The sequence below is a fragment of the Adelges cooleyi genome, unplaced genomic scaffold, assembly GCF_023614345.1.
Source record: "Adelges cooleyi isolate 19-005CV unplaced genomic scaffold, UGA_ACOO_1.1 ACOO_flye_CR_arks_rails_tigmint_CR_PRNA_28, whole genome shotgun sequence".
Taxonomy (NCBI): Eukaryota; Metazoa; Arthropoda; class Insecta; order Hemiptera; family Adelgidae; genus Adelges; species Adelges cooleyi.
The window spans coordinates 227,167-247,554 of NW_026095948.1; positions in this window are offsets into that span (position 1 = coordinate 227,167).

The following is a 20,388-nucleotide window of genomic DNA, read 5'->3' on the forward strand; positions in this document are numbered from 1 at the left end:
TAATAAAACTTAAAATGTGTATAAAATGCTACAAATGCTATATGTTGTCGAAAATAAGAATACGTTTGGCATGTCCATGAACATATTGTATAATTTTGCATATCCAGTTTGGGATAATATTATTTTAAGAATATTACATGTGGCTAAAAGAAAATTATATGGTTTGGGATCAAAATAAATATATACAGTTTAGGTATGCTGCACTAGGATAAAGAAAAATGTATATTTAAGAAATTTATTTTTATTTTGTAGTTAAGGAATTCATTGTAGAACAATCAAGACAAACAGCACCACCACCACCACCTCCACCACCACCACCACCAACACCAGGTGAGTTTTTGAGATTGTATGAAACTTATATAGGCTAAAAAAGTGGTTGATAGTATAAGTTTTTGAGATTTACAAACATACTTTAAGTTTTAAAATTGTTTTCAATATAGCTGAAAATGTTGAATTATTATACTTAAAACTTGTTATAAACGATTATTTTACACATGATAGTTTAATACTTTAAAACGACAATTATTTCAAAATTAAAATAATGAGTATTAGTAAATCCTAAAATTGTATTTGAAAGGAAAATATCTTGTACATAGTAATTTATAAAGGAGCCTAACTTAATTTTAATTAAAATTCATGTGTAATATAATTTAAAATAAACGATTTTTTACACAATTTTTTAACAAATAAATTTATTTTAGAAAATAACTAACCGACGCTAACGACAGATAAATTTACCAACAAACCGCATGATCCGTATCACATTCTGAAAATTCATATGCTTACTTACTAATAACAACGAGTGATAATAACGACCATGTTATGCATAATCATATCTATTGTCTAGGTACATAAAAAACATTTGATGTACAAATGTAACAATAATGAGGCATTGTTAAAATAAAATGCTTGTCCATATGGATAAAATATTTTTAGTATTATATATTATAATTTTCTTAAAAAATAAACTCAAAACTTTACTTTTTTTAGCTAAAAACTAACCCCCGATATCGACAATGAAATGTACAAAAAAAAACTGCTGTATCCAAGATCCGTGTCAAATCCTGAAAATTCGTATGCTAACTAATATGTGTATATTGTAAAATGTTCATCTTTGTTTATCATAATTGTGTTTCAACCTTTTCTTCTAAGATTTTTCTACTATCAATGTATTCTAAATAACATTTTATTTGTTACCTTTCATATAAAAGATATTATGTCTATTACAATTGTCTACTTAAATATTATTATAAAGGCAAATTATTTATTTTAAAACTGCTATTATAATCTATCGAAAAAAAAAGTTGTATCAGTCATTAAAATCAGATCATCGAATAAAAATTTAATAACAAATATATTAAAAATATATTTGTATAATATGAATAATCTAATGAGTATAAGTAAAATTTTGAATTTATTTTTCATAATAATAAATCACAATATGTCATAATAAAAATATTTTACTCAAATGGAAAAGCATTTTATTTTAACAAAGCCTCACTATTGCTACATTTGTATATAAAATGTTTTTTATGTACCTAAATATGTTGTCATTAAAATGCTAAATGAAGTATAAATTTTAGTAATAAAATTAAAGTAAACCACCAAGAAGCGTGAATAATTGTAGCATTTTATACAAATTTTAAGCTTTATTAAAAATAATTTAGTAATAAAATAATTTAATTTACTTGTTTTTATCCTTGTGTATAAATTATCATGTAAAAATTATATATTTTTATTTTGATCAAAAAGCGATTAGTGTTATTGTAGCCATGTATATGTTCCACGTATAAGATATATTTGTAAAATGGGTTAATATTTTTTACAGTATCTTCGTCCATCAAACAAAATTTATTACAGATCAGATTTTTATGACAAATAATGTCAGCTTTCTGAAAAAATATTTTTTTTTTCGCGTAACAGAAAGTCATTAAAATTGTGTTTTCTATGTAAGAAGTTGTATTTTTCGTATTGCCCAAAAATTGAGAATTATTCTAATTTTTTAAACAGAAATCTGAGAAAATTTTACATAATGTTTGAACAGTTTCAAATAGGGATCTCCATAAATACTCTAAGAAAAAAAATTTGATGAGGTATAAAAAAGGCAAATTATGAGATGAAATTTCATAAATAAGTCGAAAAACGGATAAAAATGACCACAGTGTTCGAAATATTTGAAATAATTTTGTTGGCCGGAGATGCTATAAAAAAAAAAATATAAAAAATTATATACTAAAAAGGTTTTTTATACCTGTAGGACCTGGAGCGTTACACCCGGCATCATTATACAAAATATGGTGACTAAAATACAAATTATGCTTTTCAAATTCATTTTTTTAAGTAGTAAATATTGCTAAACACCAAGGATGTAGAATACTATACTAGAGCAACTGTAAGTTTGCTGCTTATACAATGTAGAGAGATATGTGCTGCACATTGTTCATTGTTAATGTATTATTTTTGTGTATACAGTATGTGTATGAAAACTTAAGTGAAGATAAATCAAGCGCAATGGTAACACTGTTATTTCACGGCGGTATTTGAAATTAACTAATTAAATTTATTTTCATATTAAACATTTTTTATACACCTTTTGACTTAACTTTATTACGGTCATAGTAAGATTTCCCTCATTATTTTACTCAAAACTTACCTTCAGTCTAACTTTTCAAACCTTTGGCTTAAAGCCAGCTAGTTAAACTATTATTACAACAAGTTGTAGCTCAACCGGAATTTTAAGTTTAAAAATACGATCCTTTCGTAAGTAAATTTTTTCGATTTTAAAATGAGGAAGGGGTGAAATGTTTACATTTTTTACCTAACGAAGTAACTTTTATGAATGTGTTGAAGGTTTCGCGGATTGTAATATCACATGAATAATTTCGCTGTCATACAATCACGGCAGCGGAACAGTCGTGACATGACCCTGAAGATGGACCCTGCAAAGGATCTGAAACGTTGGTTAACTACCATTGACACGGATATATCCGAAAATTAATCATGTGAATTAATTTTTACATGAAAAAAACAGATCAGCGGCTTACCCGGCCGAAAAAATATTATTTAAAATAAGTTAAAATTAAAAACACGTACAAAAACTAAATAAGACTTCCTACTACTTATGTTACTTTATGTTTATAGTAACTTTAATCCTGAAAAATATAATCTATGGACATTTGGTTTTTTGTCAAATATGTCTACCTACTATTGTAATGGTAAAACAGGATGACTCTAACTGGCATTTTTCATATGTAAAATAATGTATGTAATGTAAGGTAATGTTGACTTTATACAACACAGATATTTTAGCTAAAATGTATAGTACAAGTTGTAATTTAATATACTATACTTAAAATAGTAACAATTAAACTCAAAAACCTTCGTCCTTATCTTTTTGTCGTAAGGGGTGAAATAAGTAATTTATATTTGGATTATTGTATTTTCGTTACACAAATAATAAAACAATGATTGCCGTAATTTTAAGTTTAAAAATGCGATCCTATCGTATGTGAATTTTTTCGATTTTAAAATGAGTGAAGGGGTGAAGTGTTTTACATTTTGTACCTGACAAAGTAACTTTTACATGAAAAAACCCGATCAACGGCTTACCCTGCTGAAAAAATATTATTTAAAATAAGTTAAAATTAAAAATACTAAAACACGTACAAAAACTAAATAAGATCACTTTAAATAGATGTGTATAAAAATATTGACTTAAATTGATAATTACTTTCGAATTTGAACGTGCTTGTATTAAAATTCACAAAATTTGCGAAAAACACACTTTTTTGGCAATCAAAAAAAATGTGTAGTCCACAAATTTGCCTTGTTTAGTATGTTATAGATAAACATGAGTCTTGTCTGCTGAATAATTTTTAACTATAAGGTCCTTATGTGTTATATGGATGTTATCCAGTAACGTAGCCAGAAATTTGTGGGCCCCAGATTCAGTTCAGAGTTAAACAAATCCTTCTAATAGATAGCTTATAATTTTTATTTTGACGCTGAGTGATTATCATCCTTCCCCTCGTCCCAGGATTTATTGATTTTAAATGGTTATACCATTTTACAATTCTCATTTTAACAAGTACTTAGTATTTTTGTTTTTTGTTAAATTTTTGTTTATGTAAAATAATGTATGTAATGTAGGGTAATTTTGACTTTGTACAACACAGACATTTTAGCTAAACTTTTTTATACAAGTTGTAATTTAATATACTATACTTAAAATAGTAACAATTAAACTCAAGGACCTTCGTCCTTATATTTTTGTCGTACGGATTGAAATAAATAATTTAAATAGACATTTGGATTATTGTATTTTCGTTAAATCTTCTGTTTATACAAACGCTAAAAACACATTTATTATAATTTAATATGAACATAATAAAAAAAAAATATGGTTACTAGAAAACGTCAAGATGTACGTAGGTAACAATAAAATTGTTTTAAGTATCCTTATTAGTTTTTATACAAAATTTGTATTCGTTACATTTTTGGAAAAATATAGTACAAAATCCAAACGATCAGAAACACAAATAATAAAACAATGATTGCCGAAATACAACATGTTCTTCATAAAAAAAAATGTTTTAGCTTCGATGCAAAGCGAGAAGGTATTGGTTTTACTCTGATGTATGTTTTTTTTTTATCTGTATACACTGTAACTTCTTTAATACTGGACCAATTCCTTCGAATAGCAACTCTATAAATCGCAATTTTCATCTAGTTGGTACTTTGGGGGGGTAAAAGTTGAAAAAGTTTAACTCTTCACAGGCGAAAGTTGAAAAAACAAAAAAAAAAACCGTACGAGTTCTTAAGTTAGAACTTTTACTGGCTATAGCTTCGAGAAAAACAGTCGGATCGAGTTGAAATTTATAAGAAATATTTATTTTGTATGCCCGCGCACGTCAGTTATATCAAATTTGAATTTAACCCAATGCCCACCCCCCTAGGGGGGATACAGGTTTTTTTGTTTTTCGGAGTTTTTAGCCGTAATTTTAAGACCTTTGGGTTGAAAATTTGCCAGTAGTTGGAACTCATATGTATCCATAACATATTAAACGGAAAAATAATTCGGCACTACAGTTTTTTTTTAATAGCCGGAAAACTGTGTTTTCGCAGATTGCGTATATTTTAACAAAAAACACTTGAAATCTTTAAAAAATTGTTATCAAATCATTAAAACAATTTTATGTAGATCTATGCAGAATGATACTATTGAGTTTTGTGCTCAAGTAACACTTTTGACTTTAAGTTGACACAAAGTTCAATTTTTTTTTTTTTTTACTTAAGTTCTTTCTGGCTGATTAAAATTGAGAACTGATAACAAATTCGTAATCACCGACCCCAAAAACATATAATTTGACCCCTTTTAATGCCTTTTTCACAAAAATCCAGAAAAATGTTTTAGCTTCGATGCAAAGCGAGAAGGTATTGGTTTTACTCTGATGTATGTTTTTTTTTTATCTGTATACACTGTAACTTCTTTAATACTGGACCAATTCCTTCGAATAGCAACTCTATAAATCGCAATTTTCATCTAGTTGGTACTTTGGGGGGGTAAAAGTTGAAAAAGTTTAACTCTTCACAGGCGAAAGTTGAAAAAACAAAAAAAAAAACCAGTACAGTGGGGTCGGGGCATAGTGGGGACGGAGCATAGTGGGGACGGGGAGGTCACAGGTTTATAGGAATTTTTAAATCTGAAAGTGATAAAATCACTTTCGAAAAAACGCTTCGATGCAAATCGGTAGTTAGTATTTTCAAGGCAGTACAATCTAAACCAAGCACAGTGTAAGCTAGCAAAGTTAGAAAGTATTAAATTGAATCGGCCATTTCAAAAACGACTTAGGTCACCGATTTTTCAAAACTGTCTTTTTATCAAATGTAATAATTATATACTTTGCTACGTATTCTGTGTGAAAACTCAATTTGTCAGACTCGTATTTAATACAAATGTTGAGTACAAGAAATTTGAATCACTGCAAAATATATTTATGAAGTTTCTTGTGGCTAGTGTAACATTTCAAATTTGTGACTTGTGTCGTTTTTTAAATGACTGATAAAATTACAAAATAGAAGCATCAAAGCGTTTATTTGAAAGCGATTTTATCCGAGAGGACTAGTACAGTAGAGTATTGGCATAATGTAATCAAAGCAATGAGGAAACGGAGAGGTCACAGGTCTACAAGAATTATTATAAATAAAAGTGATAAAATTGAATAAAATCGCTTTCAAATAAACGCTTTGATGCTTCTATTTTGTAATTTTATCAGTCATTTAAAAAACGACACAAGTCACAAATTTGAAATGTTACACTAGCCACAAGAAACTTCATAAATATATTTTGCAGTGATTCAAATTTCTTGTACTCAACATTTGTATTAAATACGAGTCTGACAAATTGAGTTTTCACACAGAATACGTAGCAAAGTATATAATTATTACATTTGATAAAAAGACAGTTTTGAAAAATCGGTGACCTAAGTCGTTTTTGAAATGGCCGATTCAATTTAATACTTTCTAACTTTGCTAGCTTACACTGTGCTTGGTTTAGATTGTACTGCCTTGAAAATACTAACTACCGATTTGCATCGAAGCGTTTTTTCGAAAGTGATTTTATCACTTTCAGATTTAAAAATTCCTATAAACCTGTGACCTCCCCGTCCCCACTATGCTCCGTCCCCACTATGCCCCGACCCCACTGTACTGGTTTTTTTAATATTATTACAATGTAATTTTGTTTCCTATCATTTTTAGCTACATAAAGAGCTTTTTATATGTATTCGAATATTTCACAACGTCTGTTGCAATGTAAACAAATGGCAAACGTCTGTTGGTCATAAGATTCAACTTTATTATTGTTCTTTAGAAAAAACAAGTTGGTTTTATAGGTCGTTTCGTCGTTTGTGTATTAAGTGTTTGAATTATTTTTCTGAAATTACTGTAGCAATGTAAAAAAATGAAAAATCTTCAAAGCTTAACACATTAAACAGAGTTATATTTTACAATATAACGTATATAATGTATAGTTTTTTTTTTGTTCGACTTAGGATCAACTAATTTTCAAATTACAAAATCTGCTAAAAAACACATTATTTTGGCAGTAAAAAAATTGTTGTGGTCTTGATGTTTTCCCCTGCTTGATATGTTATAGATAGAGTCCTGCTTTCTGACTAATTTTTAACTGTGTGATCTTAAAGTTACCCCTGTAAAACCAAAATATGTCCATCACCTGTGATAGGAGGGCGATGAAAAGTATAATTAAAAATTGAGGCTACTGTCGTGGAACACGGCATGATAGTGTGTGATCTATAAAGATAACATGTATGTTATTCGAAAAAAATTGTCCAGCGATTCACAAACTCTGTATGTAACTTCTATGATCGTATTTAGAAACTTAATGTCTAAAAATTACACTATAAGGTAATTCTTTAAAATATAGGTTATAATTTTTATTTTGACGCAGATTGATTATCAACCCTTCCCCTCGTCCCAATATTTATTGATTTTAATGAATTTATTCCATTTTACAACTCACATTTAAACATGTATTTAATATTTTTGTTTTGTTAACAAAACATAATACGATTCAACAAACCACTTGTTTTCGGTTAACAACTAACCATATTTTATGGTATTTTTTGTGTAGGCACTTATAGTAACTTTAATCCTAAAAATGTAAAACAATGTACATTTGGTTTTTTTGCCAAATATGACTACTTGTAAAGAAAAAAATAGGACGATTTCAATTGATATTTGTCATATTGTATCCATAATGGGACTATGTAAAAAAGCACATAAATTTATGTGTACATTTGCAAAGATTGTTTTTTTATGTTTCAAATAAACATTTGGATTCTTTTAACTTTAGTTAAATCTTCTGTTTACACAAAAGCTAATGATAGATTTATTATTGCATTATGAACACAATAAAAAAAAAATTGTGTAAACTAGAAAAAGAGATATACGTATATAAGTGACAAAACATACTTTTCAGTATTGTTAGTGGGTTTTATACAGAATATGTATTAATATGTTATATTTAAATATTTTATATTTTTAAAGTTTTGTCACTCCAATTCGAAATGCTGGAGCCAGAGCTGAAATAATTAATTATCGTCTAATTTCTAAACTCAGCTCCCTACCAAAATTCTTTGAAAAACTAGTTGAGCATAAATTATCAATACATTTTAAACATTTAAGAGTTAAACTATGCGCCTAAAACCGAAGAGTAATTGCAGCAATTTTTTAGTGTCCAAATTTTGATTTTGATTCCAACTACCAAAGTGTTATAATTACAGCTGATATTAGTTGTATATTTTTTTTTAGTTAAACTATTAAATAATATTAATTCAACTATAATATTAAGTCAAAATCAGAACAAATACAGATTAAGTATTCGCTATAGCTTTTGTAAAGTATAGTTCTACTTTGAATGCTTGTTTGTTAAAACATATAAAGACAAATAACAAAAAAATAATAGTTTTAAAAATAAACTTGCACCTGGGTCAGAAGCTCAACCAAAAATAATGTTATATTCAATAAAAATGTGTTTTTATTTCATAAATACATTATTGCTACTGCACCCATAAATGTTTTATAACGAAACATTCTTAAGAATTGAATCAACTTCCCATCCGCACTTCCCTTTCAGTCTTAACTATTAAACTCTTATAACTATAAGTGAAACAATGTTATGAGTTTATTTTTTTATATGGTTAATGATATTAGGTCTACAATTCCATGAGCTATTTTAATCGTTTTTTCCTCTTTATTTTTAAGTATACCTACAATTTTAAAGGTTGAATAATACTCGTGTTTGATAAAAAAAAAAACAATAAAACGTTAATAGAATTCAACAATAACAATTATATATTCTGACACTTCCGCTGTCAGACGGCACAGAAGTATATCTGTGTCCGTTAGACAAGCGTTATTTTGAAATTGATTTTATCGCTCAAACAATGATATTGCTTAAAGATCTGTAACCACCCGGCACCCCTAACCCAAAATTCTCCTACCATAATGCACTGCATTAGATAAATTATTAAATATTATATTTTAGGTTGTAATCAAAAATACAAAACAACAAAGCTAAAATATCACAACTCCAATTATATTCGCTGTGGCTGTTCATATCAAGTGTTTGACGATCAATTAGACAATTATTAGTATTTTTTTGGTACTGAAAATGGTGAAAAAAATGTTTAACTTTCAAACACAATAATATAAATTTTAATTATGTTTCGCATAAAGCTATAAACATTTAGGAGTGTTGATATTTAGGTTTTTTGTCCTTAAGTCTTATAATATGTTTGAGACGAATTGTAACCAATTTCTTCTTTTTACTTTTTCAGAGTCAAAATTATGTAAATCATGTTCTTAAGTCGTTAAAAATTACAAGTATACGATTCTTAGAGGTGTTGTAATTTATTTATGCCGCATTGGTCGTTGTAAAAACGACACGTTATCTTTGCTAACAACATATTATCATGTTGAAAAATAACCGTGCAATTTAAAACCATACAAATTGTAGAGAAATATTGTATCGAGATTCTATTGTGCAAGAAATAAAATAGGTCAAACATATATTAATACAAACACAACTGCAAAACAAAATATGTAAAATACGAAGATTCTTATAATGTTCAAAGTTTGTGATACCTATAGTAACTTACCATTTGTTTACATTCCAACAGTCGCTGTGAGAAACAGCTTGGTTTTGATAAAAAAATACAATGAAAAAATAAGTACTCGTCACAGTTATTTTAACAATTTTAACACTTTTATTTATTACAATACCTGTAGACCGGTGACCTCTCCGTCCCCTCTATGATTTGTTAAGAGCTAGAGCCATCCATACACTCGTCTACCCTCCCATCGATCCTTGTGTAATAAATTAGCCAACTCCCTTAAAAACTTATCCCAAATCAACTATAATTGAAAATAAACTTTCTGATATTTTTTGTTAGTTACAATAAAAAAATAAACCGAATACACAATAAGGTGAGCGCAATTGATTTTTTTGTAAAATCGTGTACAAAATCACATTATTTTGTAAATAAAATCAATTGATAGAACACATTTAATACGTTAAAAGAGAACCCTGAAATCTTTAATACCATTTAACCGCAAACTAACTTTATATTTTTTCATAATTTTTTTTTTTATTTTTATAATATTATTACAATGTAATTTTGTTTCCCCTCTAAATATACTTAGCTACATAAAGAGATTTTTAGAGTTAAACAAAATTGTATGTGTTCCAATGTTTTACTGTTTACTCAAAAGCCAACGATATTTTTTCTTACATTAGAATATACAGTATTTTTTAACAATTTGTATAGTTTTATTTTATTCCTATCGAAAACATGTGGTTTTTCACAATATCTATAGCCATTTAAATTAATGACAATGAACTATAGGTTTCATACATTTTAAAGATCGACCTAGAGTCTTCAAATCGCAACAAATATTTGTAAATCCTACAAACAAACTACTAAAAAAAATTTCGAAAAAAAGGGATTTTTTAAAGTATAACGTTCCGTTATTTTTGTACTTAAATGTTAGACTATTTATTTTCTTGTACTGTAGAACCCTGATTTTACAATAATTATATATGGTATTTTTAAATTGTGTTATTCAATACATATTATAAATAATGAACCGAATTAACAAATTTTCTTGGGCATCTTAAAATAATAATACAAAAAAATGTATACTATAAATAGTATATGATTATTATATGTTATAAGGTGAAATGGGAATCCTAATATATATATTGGATATGATTAAACACTATTATTTTAGTTAGGATTTCTGTGTTGTACAAAATCGCACGATACGATTTATGTCGTTTGATAATGTAAACAAAACATAAATAACTGTTTGCACCACACATTTTATGAGTTAAAGGGTCTCTACCCTTATTTTTGATAAAAAAACAACTCATTTTACTTTTTCATAACATTTTCGAGGCATCGATCGTGGCACAATTTTTTTAATTTTTTTCAGAAAATTTATTATTTTAATGTTAAAAAACTGTGATTTTTAACTTTTTTAAACTAAAAAAATTAGTTAACAAAAATTAATTTCAAAATTGTGCCAAGTTTTCAAATGTTTTTTCTAAACTTAAATCAAAGTTATCTTTGGAACTGTACGTTTGAAGTAGAAATACAGAAAAAGATGTTCGTAAAATTAAATATCAAAATAGATACTTCTTTTCTAATATATATAAATTTTAGCTTAATGTTAAGTTTTAGTAAAAAAAATTCCTAAACAATGCGCCCTAATAAATGCTAGTGAAGATGCCTAATGTAAGAACTGTTGTATTTTACAAAAACAACTTTTATAGATTTATTATTTTTTGTTTTTGTTATGCACAAGATGTATTTTAGCAAATCTAGTTTTCTTATTTGTGTTTCTGATCGTTTGAACTTATACCATATTTTTTCAAAAATATAGCGAATACATATTCTGTATAAAACCCACTAACAATACTGAAAAGTATGTTTTGTCACTTATATACGTATATCTCTTTTTCTAGTTTACACAATTTTTTTTTTATTGTGTTCATAATGCAATAATAAATCTATCATTAGCTTTTGTGTAAACAGAAGATTTAACTAAAGTTAAAAGAATCCAAATGTTTATTTGAAACATAAAAAAACAAGTCTTTGCAAATGTACACATAAATTTATGTGCTTTTTTACATAGTCCCATTATGGATACAATATGACAAATACCAATTGAAATCGTCCTATTTTTCCTTTACATGTAGTCATATTTGGCAAAAAAACCAAATGTACATTGTTTTACATTTTTAGGATTAAAGTTACTATAAGTGCCTACACAAAGAATACCATATAATATGGTTAGTTGTTAACCGAAAACAAGTGGTTTGTTGATTCAACAAATAGCCTCAATTTTTAATTATACTTTTTCATCGCTGTCCTATCACGGGTGATGGACATATTTTGGTTTTACAGGCGTAACTTTAAGACCACACAGTTAAAAATTGGTCAGAAAGTAGGACTCTATCTATAACATATTGAGCAGGGGAAAACATCAATACCACAACAATATTTTTACTGCCAAAATAATGTGTTTTTTAGCAGATTTTGTAATTTGAATATTAGTTGATCCTAAGTTAAACAAAAAAAAAAACTATACATTTTTTTGTAAAACATAACACTGTTTAATGTGTTAAGCTTTGAAGATTTTTCATTTTTTTACATGGCTACAGTAATTTCAGAAAAATAATTCAAACCCTTTTATTCCCAAACGACGAAACGACCTATAAAAACAACTTGTTTTTTCTAAAAAGCAATAATTAAGTTGAATCTTATGACCAACAGACGTTTGCCATTTGTTTACACTACAATTAAACTCAAGGACGAAGGTCCCTGAGTTTAATTGTTACTATTTTAAGTATAGTATATTAAATTACAACTTGTATTAAAAAGTTTAGCCAAAAATGTCTGTGTTGTACAAAGTCAACATTACCCTATATTACATACATTATTTTACATATGACAAATACCAGTTACACACATCCTACTTTACCATTACAAGTAAGTAGTCATATTTTGAAAAAACCCAAATGTCCATGGATTATATTTTTCAGGATTAAAGTTACTATACACATAAAGTAACTACACGCAAACTCCACATAAAAGATACCATATTATATCATTTATTGTTTACCGAAAACAAGTTGTTTTTTGAAAAATTATCTGTTTTTTTAACAAAAAACAAAAATACTAAGTACATGTTAAAATGTGAGTTGTTAAATGGTATAACCATATGAAATCAATAAATCCTGGGACGAGGGAAAGGATGATGATCACTCAGCGTCAAAATAAACATTATAAGCTATCTATTAAAAGGATTTGTTAAACTTTAAACTGGATCTGGGGCCCACAAGTTTCTGGCTACGTTACTGGATAACATCCATATAACACATAAGGACCTTATAGTTAAAAATTATTCAGCAGACAAGACTCATGTTTATCTATAACATACTAAACAAGGCAAAAATGAGGACTACACATTTTTTTTTGATTGCCAAAAAAGTGTTTTTCGCAAATTTTGTGAATTTTAATACAAGCACGTTCAAATTCGAAAGTAATTATCAATTGAAGTCAATATTTTTATACACATCTATATAAAGTGATCTTATTTAGTTTTTGTACGCGTTTTAGTATTTTTAATTTCAACTTATTTAAAATAATATTTTTTCGGCAGGGTAAGCCGCTGATCGGTTTTTTCATGTAAAAGTTACTTTGTTAGATAAAAAATGTAAAACACTTCACCCCTTCCTCATTTTAAAATCGAAAAATTTACATACGATTGGATCGAATTTTTAAACTTAAAATTACGGTTGAGCTACAACTTTTTTAAATAATAGTTTAACTAGTTGGCTTTAAGCCAAAGGTTTGAAAAGTTAGACTGAAGGTATGTTTTGAGTAAAATAATGAGGGAAATCTTACTATGAGCGTAATAAAGTTAAGTTAAGTCAAAAGGTGTATAAAAAATGTTTAATATGAAAATAAATTTAATTAGTTAATTTCAAATACGGCCGTGAAATAACAGTGTTACCATTGCGCTTGATTTATCTTCACTTAAGTTTTCATACATTTTCATACGTTTTCATAGGTTCTTAAACTGTGCCAAAAAAACAAAATGAGTAAAAAGTAATTAATGGATTTTTCAACCGAAAAAAATAACTTAGTGGTTTTTTTATACGTTTTTTATTTGTAACAATAGTACACAACATGTATTTTTTTGGCCAAACTTTTCAGCAAAATATGAACACATACTGTATACACAAAAATAATACATTAAGAATGATCAGTGTGCAGCACATATCACATAGAAAAATCTGAAGGTTTCAACACAATTAGGATGAACATTCAGATGAACATTTTACAATACACACATATTAGTAGCTAAGCATATGAATTTTCAGAATGTGATACGGATCATGCGGTTTGTTGGTAAATTTATCTGTCGTTAGCGTCGGTTAGTTATTAGCTAAAATAAATATATATGTTAAAAATTTGTGTAAAAAATCGTTTATTTTAAATTATATTACACATGAATTTTAATTCAAATGAAGTTAGGCTCCTTTATAAATTACTATGTACAAGACATTTTCCTTTCAAATACAATTTTAGGATTTACTAATACTCATTATTTTAATTTTGAAATAATTGTCGTCTTAAAATATTAAACTATCATGTGTAAAATAATCGTTTATAACAAGTTTTAAATATAATAGTTCAACATTTTCAGCTATATTGAAAAAAATTTTAAATCTTAAAGTATGTTTGTAAATCACAAAAACGTATATTATCAACCAACTTACAGTCATTTAAAAAACAAATGATAAAATTGCATAAAACATTACACTTGTTTAGCCTATGTAAGTTTTATACAATTTCAAAAACTCACCTGGTGGTGGTGGTGGTGGTGGTAGTGGTGGTCCTACATCAACTATCTTAACTAAAAAATCGAAAAAAAATTACTTTAATATATATTTTTCTTTATCCTAGTGCATCACACCTAAAGTATACATATTTATTTTGATCCCAAACCATTTAATTTTCTTATAGCCACATGTAATAATCTTAAAATAATATTATCCCAAACTGGATATGCAAAATTATACAACATGTTCATGGACATGTCAAACGTATTCTTATTTTCGACAACATAAGGCATTTGTAGCATTTTATACACATTTTAAGCTTTATTGAAAAGAATTAAAAAACTACTAGTATGTTTGTATATTTGTAGAGCTTATAAACTGATATTATCAATTAACTTACGTTTTTTTTGCCCCTCGTCACCTGAAATATTGAGAAAAAAATGACTTAAATGTTTATTTTTTATACTTGTGTATAAACTATCATGCATAAATTATATACATGTATGTTTCACGTTTAAGTAATATATGTAAAAAAAATGTATGACTTGATAAACAAAATTACATAATATTGCTAATGATCATATAACTTTATGTCCCACTGTAAATATTTTTTTAGAGAAACACGAAAAAAAATTTTATTTCTTTATTTATTAACAGTACCTAACAAACATTTCTAAGTTTTTCGTTTTCAATTTCCCATTTAATATGAGTTTTAATTATCTACTTAAATATTATTATAAAGGTTAAAAATAGTTATATCAGTCATTGAAATCAGAACAATAAAAATGGAACAATTATATTTTAAAATATTCCATTAACACTTGAAATATAAAAAATAGATTTGTAAAATATAAATAACTTTATGAGTATATTTATGAGTATATAATCTAGTTTAGAATATATTTTTCTAAAAAAATCATCAAATGTCATATCAAAAACGTTTCACTCATATAGAAAAGCATTTTATTTTAACACAACCTCATTATTGTTACATTTGTATATTAAACAGTTTTTATGTACTTTATTTTTGACATAGATATGATAATGCATAATACGGTTGTTATAATTAGAATTACGCTTTTAAAATTCATATTTCTAAATATCATCTTAAATATGTATGTTTAAAATGCTCAATGAAATAAAATTTTTATGAATTAAAGTAAACCACCAAGAAGGGTGAATATTTGTAGCATTTTATACACATTTTAAGTTTTATTAAAAATATTTTAAACTCTGCTAATAAATTTGTAAAGCTAATAAACTGATATTATCCATTTACTTACGTTCATCTTCCGAGTCACCTGAAATATTAAAAAAAAAAAAAAAAAACTTTTTTTATCCTCGTTTATAAATTATATAAATTGTTTTTAATCGAAAAGCGTTTAGTTTCATTATAGCCATATATATTTATATATATATATGTTCCACGTATAAGTTATATAAAATAATTTTAATACTGAATAAACAAAGCTATATAATATATTGCTAATAATCTAATAATATAGGTTAGCGAATGTCCACAAATATATTATTTTAAAAATAGGTTAAGTCATTTTAAAACTGCTATTATACTTTATCGAACTACTAAAAATAATATAAAGATATAAATTATGTAAGTCATTGAAATACGATTAATAAATAAAAATACAGCTATTTAATTATAAACTTACTTCCATCAACACCTAAAACATGAAAAATAGATTTGTAGAACATAAATTAATTAATAACGATAAAAAGTTAATTTAATTGTAAAAAAGCACTTGTTTTTAATTACAATCAGTCGAAGTCTTTTTTTTACATTTGTATTCTAACTGTTTTTATGTACCTGTAAACGTTGCCATTACAATGAAAAATGTGGATATTGCAAACAAAATAATCATTTTCAAATTCATTTTTATTAAGAAACTATACTCATATATTATGTTAAAAAATATCAATTTTGAAATGCTAAATTTAATATGTACTTTTGGATTTTAAGTTAAAGTCAAGCACAAAAAATGCTGAATACTATACTAGAGCAACCGTACAATTGCTGACATTATATACAGAGATATGTGCTGCATAAATCTATTTGACGCATATGGTAGGGAAGGAAGTGTACATTGTTGTTGTGTTCATCTTTTTTAATGTATTATTATTGTGTATACAGTATGTGTTCATATTTTGCTAAAATGTGTGGCCAAAAAATTACATTTTGTGTTCTATTGTTACAAATAAATAACGTAAAAAAACTACAAAAATATGGTTTTTGGTTCTCGAACCTGGTTTAATACAGCTAAACTATACCTTTTTTTAGCAACTTATATATTTAAGTGTTCCATCAAAATGAATAACATATTATGAGTCATTTTTATTTGGTAGGTAAAGGGATTGTTCATTTTTCATTGTTGATCTATTATTAATGTGTATACAGTATGTGTTCATATTTTGCTAAAATGTTTAGCCAAATAAGTACATTTTGTGTACTATTGTTACAAATAAAAAACATGTAAAAAACCCACAAAGTTATTGTTTTTGGATCTAGAACCTGGTTTAATACAGCCCAACTATACCTTTTTTTAAGCAACTTATTTATTTAAGTGTTCCAACAAAATTAATAACATATTATGAGTCGTTTTAAGTTTTTCACACTAGTGGTGTAAAATGTATAGGCATTTAAAGTAATATAAAGGACTAGTTATTTTTGAAGACTAGCCAATGGCCGAAATAAATCAATTTTTGATATTGCAGTATTTTTTAACATGTCGTTTAATAATGCAAGTCTGTCTTTACTAGTCATTATGCACTAGGGTTTCATATACATTTTTAAACATTTTAAGCCTGGCATTTTATTTGTTTCAGTTTGATACCGATGTATAGGACATTACCACAACTTTTTATGATTAACATTTTTACAAATTTTGAATACATCATGCAATAATGCTGTGGAAAAATAATTAGATCAGTTCTTAATACCGATGTACACAGACTTGAACCCAGAAAATACCATTAACTCTTTTTACCCATTACATTTTTTTGGCACAGTTTAAGAATCTAATGTATGAAATCTTATTGTGAAGATAGATCTAGAGCAATGGCAACACTGTTATTTCACCGCCGTATTTGATATTAATTAATTATATTTATTTTTTAGACATCTTTAGGAATTTAAAAAAAATTGTAGCCATTTGAAAAAAACTAGATCGATCTTGTTTATAATTGTAATTATGTTATTGTAAAATCAATGTTCTATAAAATAAGAAAATAAATTGTTCAAAAATTTAAGTACATAAAAGGCCAAACTAAATACTTGGAGTTGGAGCTTGTAAAAACAAATCTATTAAGAACATGTTGAAGCTAACTTATGTCTTTTGGGACTATATAAACAGCTCGGTCCAGGAACAATATTATTTTATATAGACATGTTTTTAATTGAGTTTTATTTTGTATTATCAAAATTTGTTGAGCTTAAGTCATCATAACGTTACCCATATCTGTTTTTTTTTCAAACTTATGTATTTGTACACTCATGTACAAAAACATATTTTTTTAGTTTAATATGAAAACACATAATATTTGAACAATACACGCGCTCGATATTTTCAACTATGACGTCTTAAAATAACGTCTAAAAAATCAAAAATGGTCTATGACCCGTTTTTTATTGTTTAAATTTATAAAATATAAACAATTGTGACTAACCATAACACATGTCGTAGTTATGGATATCCTGCTTAAAAATGTACATTTTTATCGTATGTACATTTATTCGATTTTTAAATAGGGAAACGGTGAAATGTTTACATTTTTGTCCTAACAAGATCAAAAATGACTTAAAATCATTTTTAGATGAGATCTGATTTATAAACTATCTCTATGAAAATATCACATCAGCGGCATGATGAAGTGTGATCTATAGAGATAATATTATGTTACTCGAAGAAATTTGTCCGGCGATTCAAAAGCTCTGTATATAACTTTTGTGAGCGTATTTAGAATCTTAATGACTAAAAATTAGACAATAAGGTAGTTCTTTAAAATATAGGTAATAATTCTAATCTTGACGCAGATTGATTATCATCACCCTTCCCTCGTTCCAGAATTTATTGATTTTAAATGGTTATTTTATTTTATATGTCACATTTACATGTATTTAGTAATTTGGTTTTGTTAACAAAACAGAATACGTTTCAAAAAACAACAAATCATATAATATGGTATTTTTTATGTAGATATTGCGCGTAGGCACTTTTAGCAACTTAAATCCTAAAAATGTAATTGAAACTATGGACATTTTGTTGTTTTGTTATATATGACTAATTGTAAAGGTAAAATAGGACGTTTGTGTACTTGTGAACTCTTCGTTCCCACTTTACCCCGACCCCATTGTACTGTTTTTTTACATTCTAGACATGAATCATAAAACTCATTTTGTTTTTTTCATACAAGCTTATCGTTTAATTTATATAACGTAAATACATTTTAAAGTAAAATATTGAGTTGTTTTTTGTTCGCTTTTTTTAAACCTAAATAATTATTAACAAAAACAAAATTATGCCACGATCGATGCCGTAAAAATGTTATGAAGGCTTCAAATGTTTTTTGAAAACTTAAATCAAGATATTCTTAGTGACACTACGTTTGAAGTAGAAACACAAGTTTTCGTATAAAAATAGATCCTACATACCGAATACGATATTAAAATTGTAGAAAAAAATTAAGTATCAAAATAGATTCTCCTTTTCTATTTAACACATTTTAGCTTAATGTTAGGTTTTAGTAAAAAATTGCTTATACAATGCGCCTTTATAAATGCTAGTACGAACACAATTTTTATAATTTTATTTTTTTTTACGAAGAACAAGTGGTATTTTGGCAAGTCTTGTTTTATTATATGTATAACATATATAAATATATTATTTACAATATAACAAATACCAGTTAGAATGGTCCTGATTTACCTTTACTAGTAGTCATATTGACAAAAAACAAATTGTCCATAGTTTTACATCACATTTTTTTGGATTAAAGTTACTATAAAGTGCCTACGAGGAAAATCTACATAAAAAAGTACCATATTATATGATTCGTGGTTTACTGAAAACAAGTTGTTTTTTGAAAGGTATTCTGTTTGTCAACAAAACAAAAATACTAAATACATGTTTAAATGTGAGTTGTATAATGGAATAACCATTTAAAATCAAAAAATCCTGGAACGAGGGGAAGGGTGATAATCACTCTGCGTCAAAACAAAATTAAAGCTAACCTTTAAGAAGGATTTCTATAAATTTATACTGAATCTGGGTCCCACAAATTTCTGGCTACGTTACTGGATACGACTTATGTATTATGGATGGTAACGATTGATTATATTTTATGAACTTAAGCAATATGGCCTATAATAAATATGTACCATCTGCACCATTTATCGTAATCAACTAGTGTATAATTAAAATATTTTTCAGATTTTATGTGTTATATGGCTACAGTGAACTATCTTATAGTCTAATTTTCAGGCCTTTAGTTTCTAAATACGCTCAAAATAATTATATAAAAAGCTTTTGAATCACAGGACAAATTTATTCGAGTAACGTATCTGTATACTATTAATCACACATCATCACTCCGTGCCCCCACGACAGTATTTTCAATTTTTAATATACTTTTTCCTCACTCTCTCCTCCCCTTATCAAAGGCAATGGACATTGTTTTGTTTTATAGGCGTATTTTTAAGACCTGATAGTTGAATATTAGTCAGAAGATAGGACTCATGTTAATCTATAACATACTAAACAGGTGAAAAATGAGGACTACAATTTTTTTTTAATTGCCAAAAAACTGTGTTTTTTGGCAGATTTTATGAATTTTTTTAATACAAGCAAGTTATGATTCGAAAATAATTATCAATTCAATTCAATATTTTTATTCACGTCTATTTAGCGTGATCTTATTTAGTTTTTGTACGTTTTTTAGTA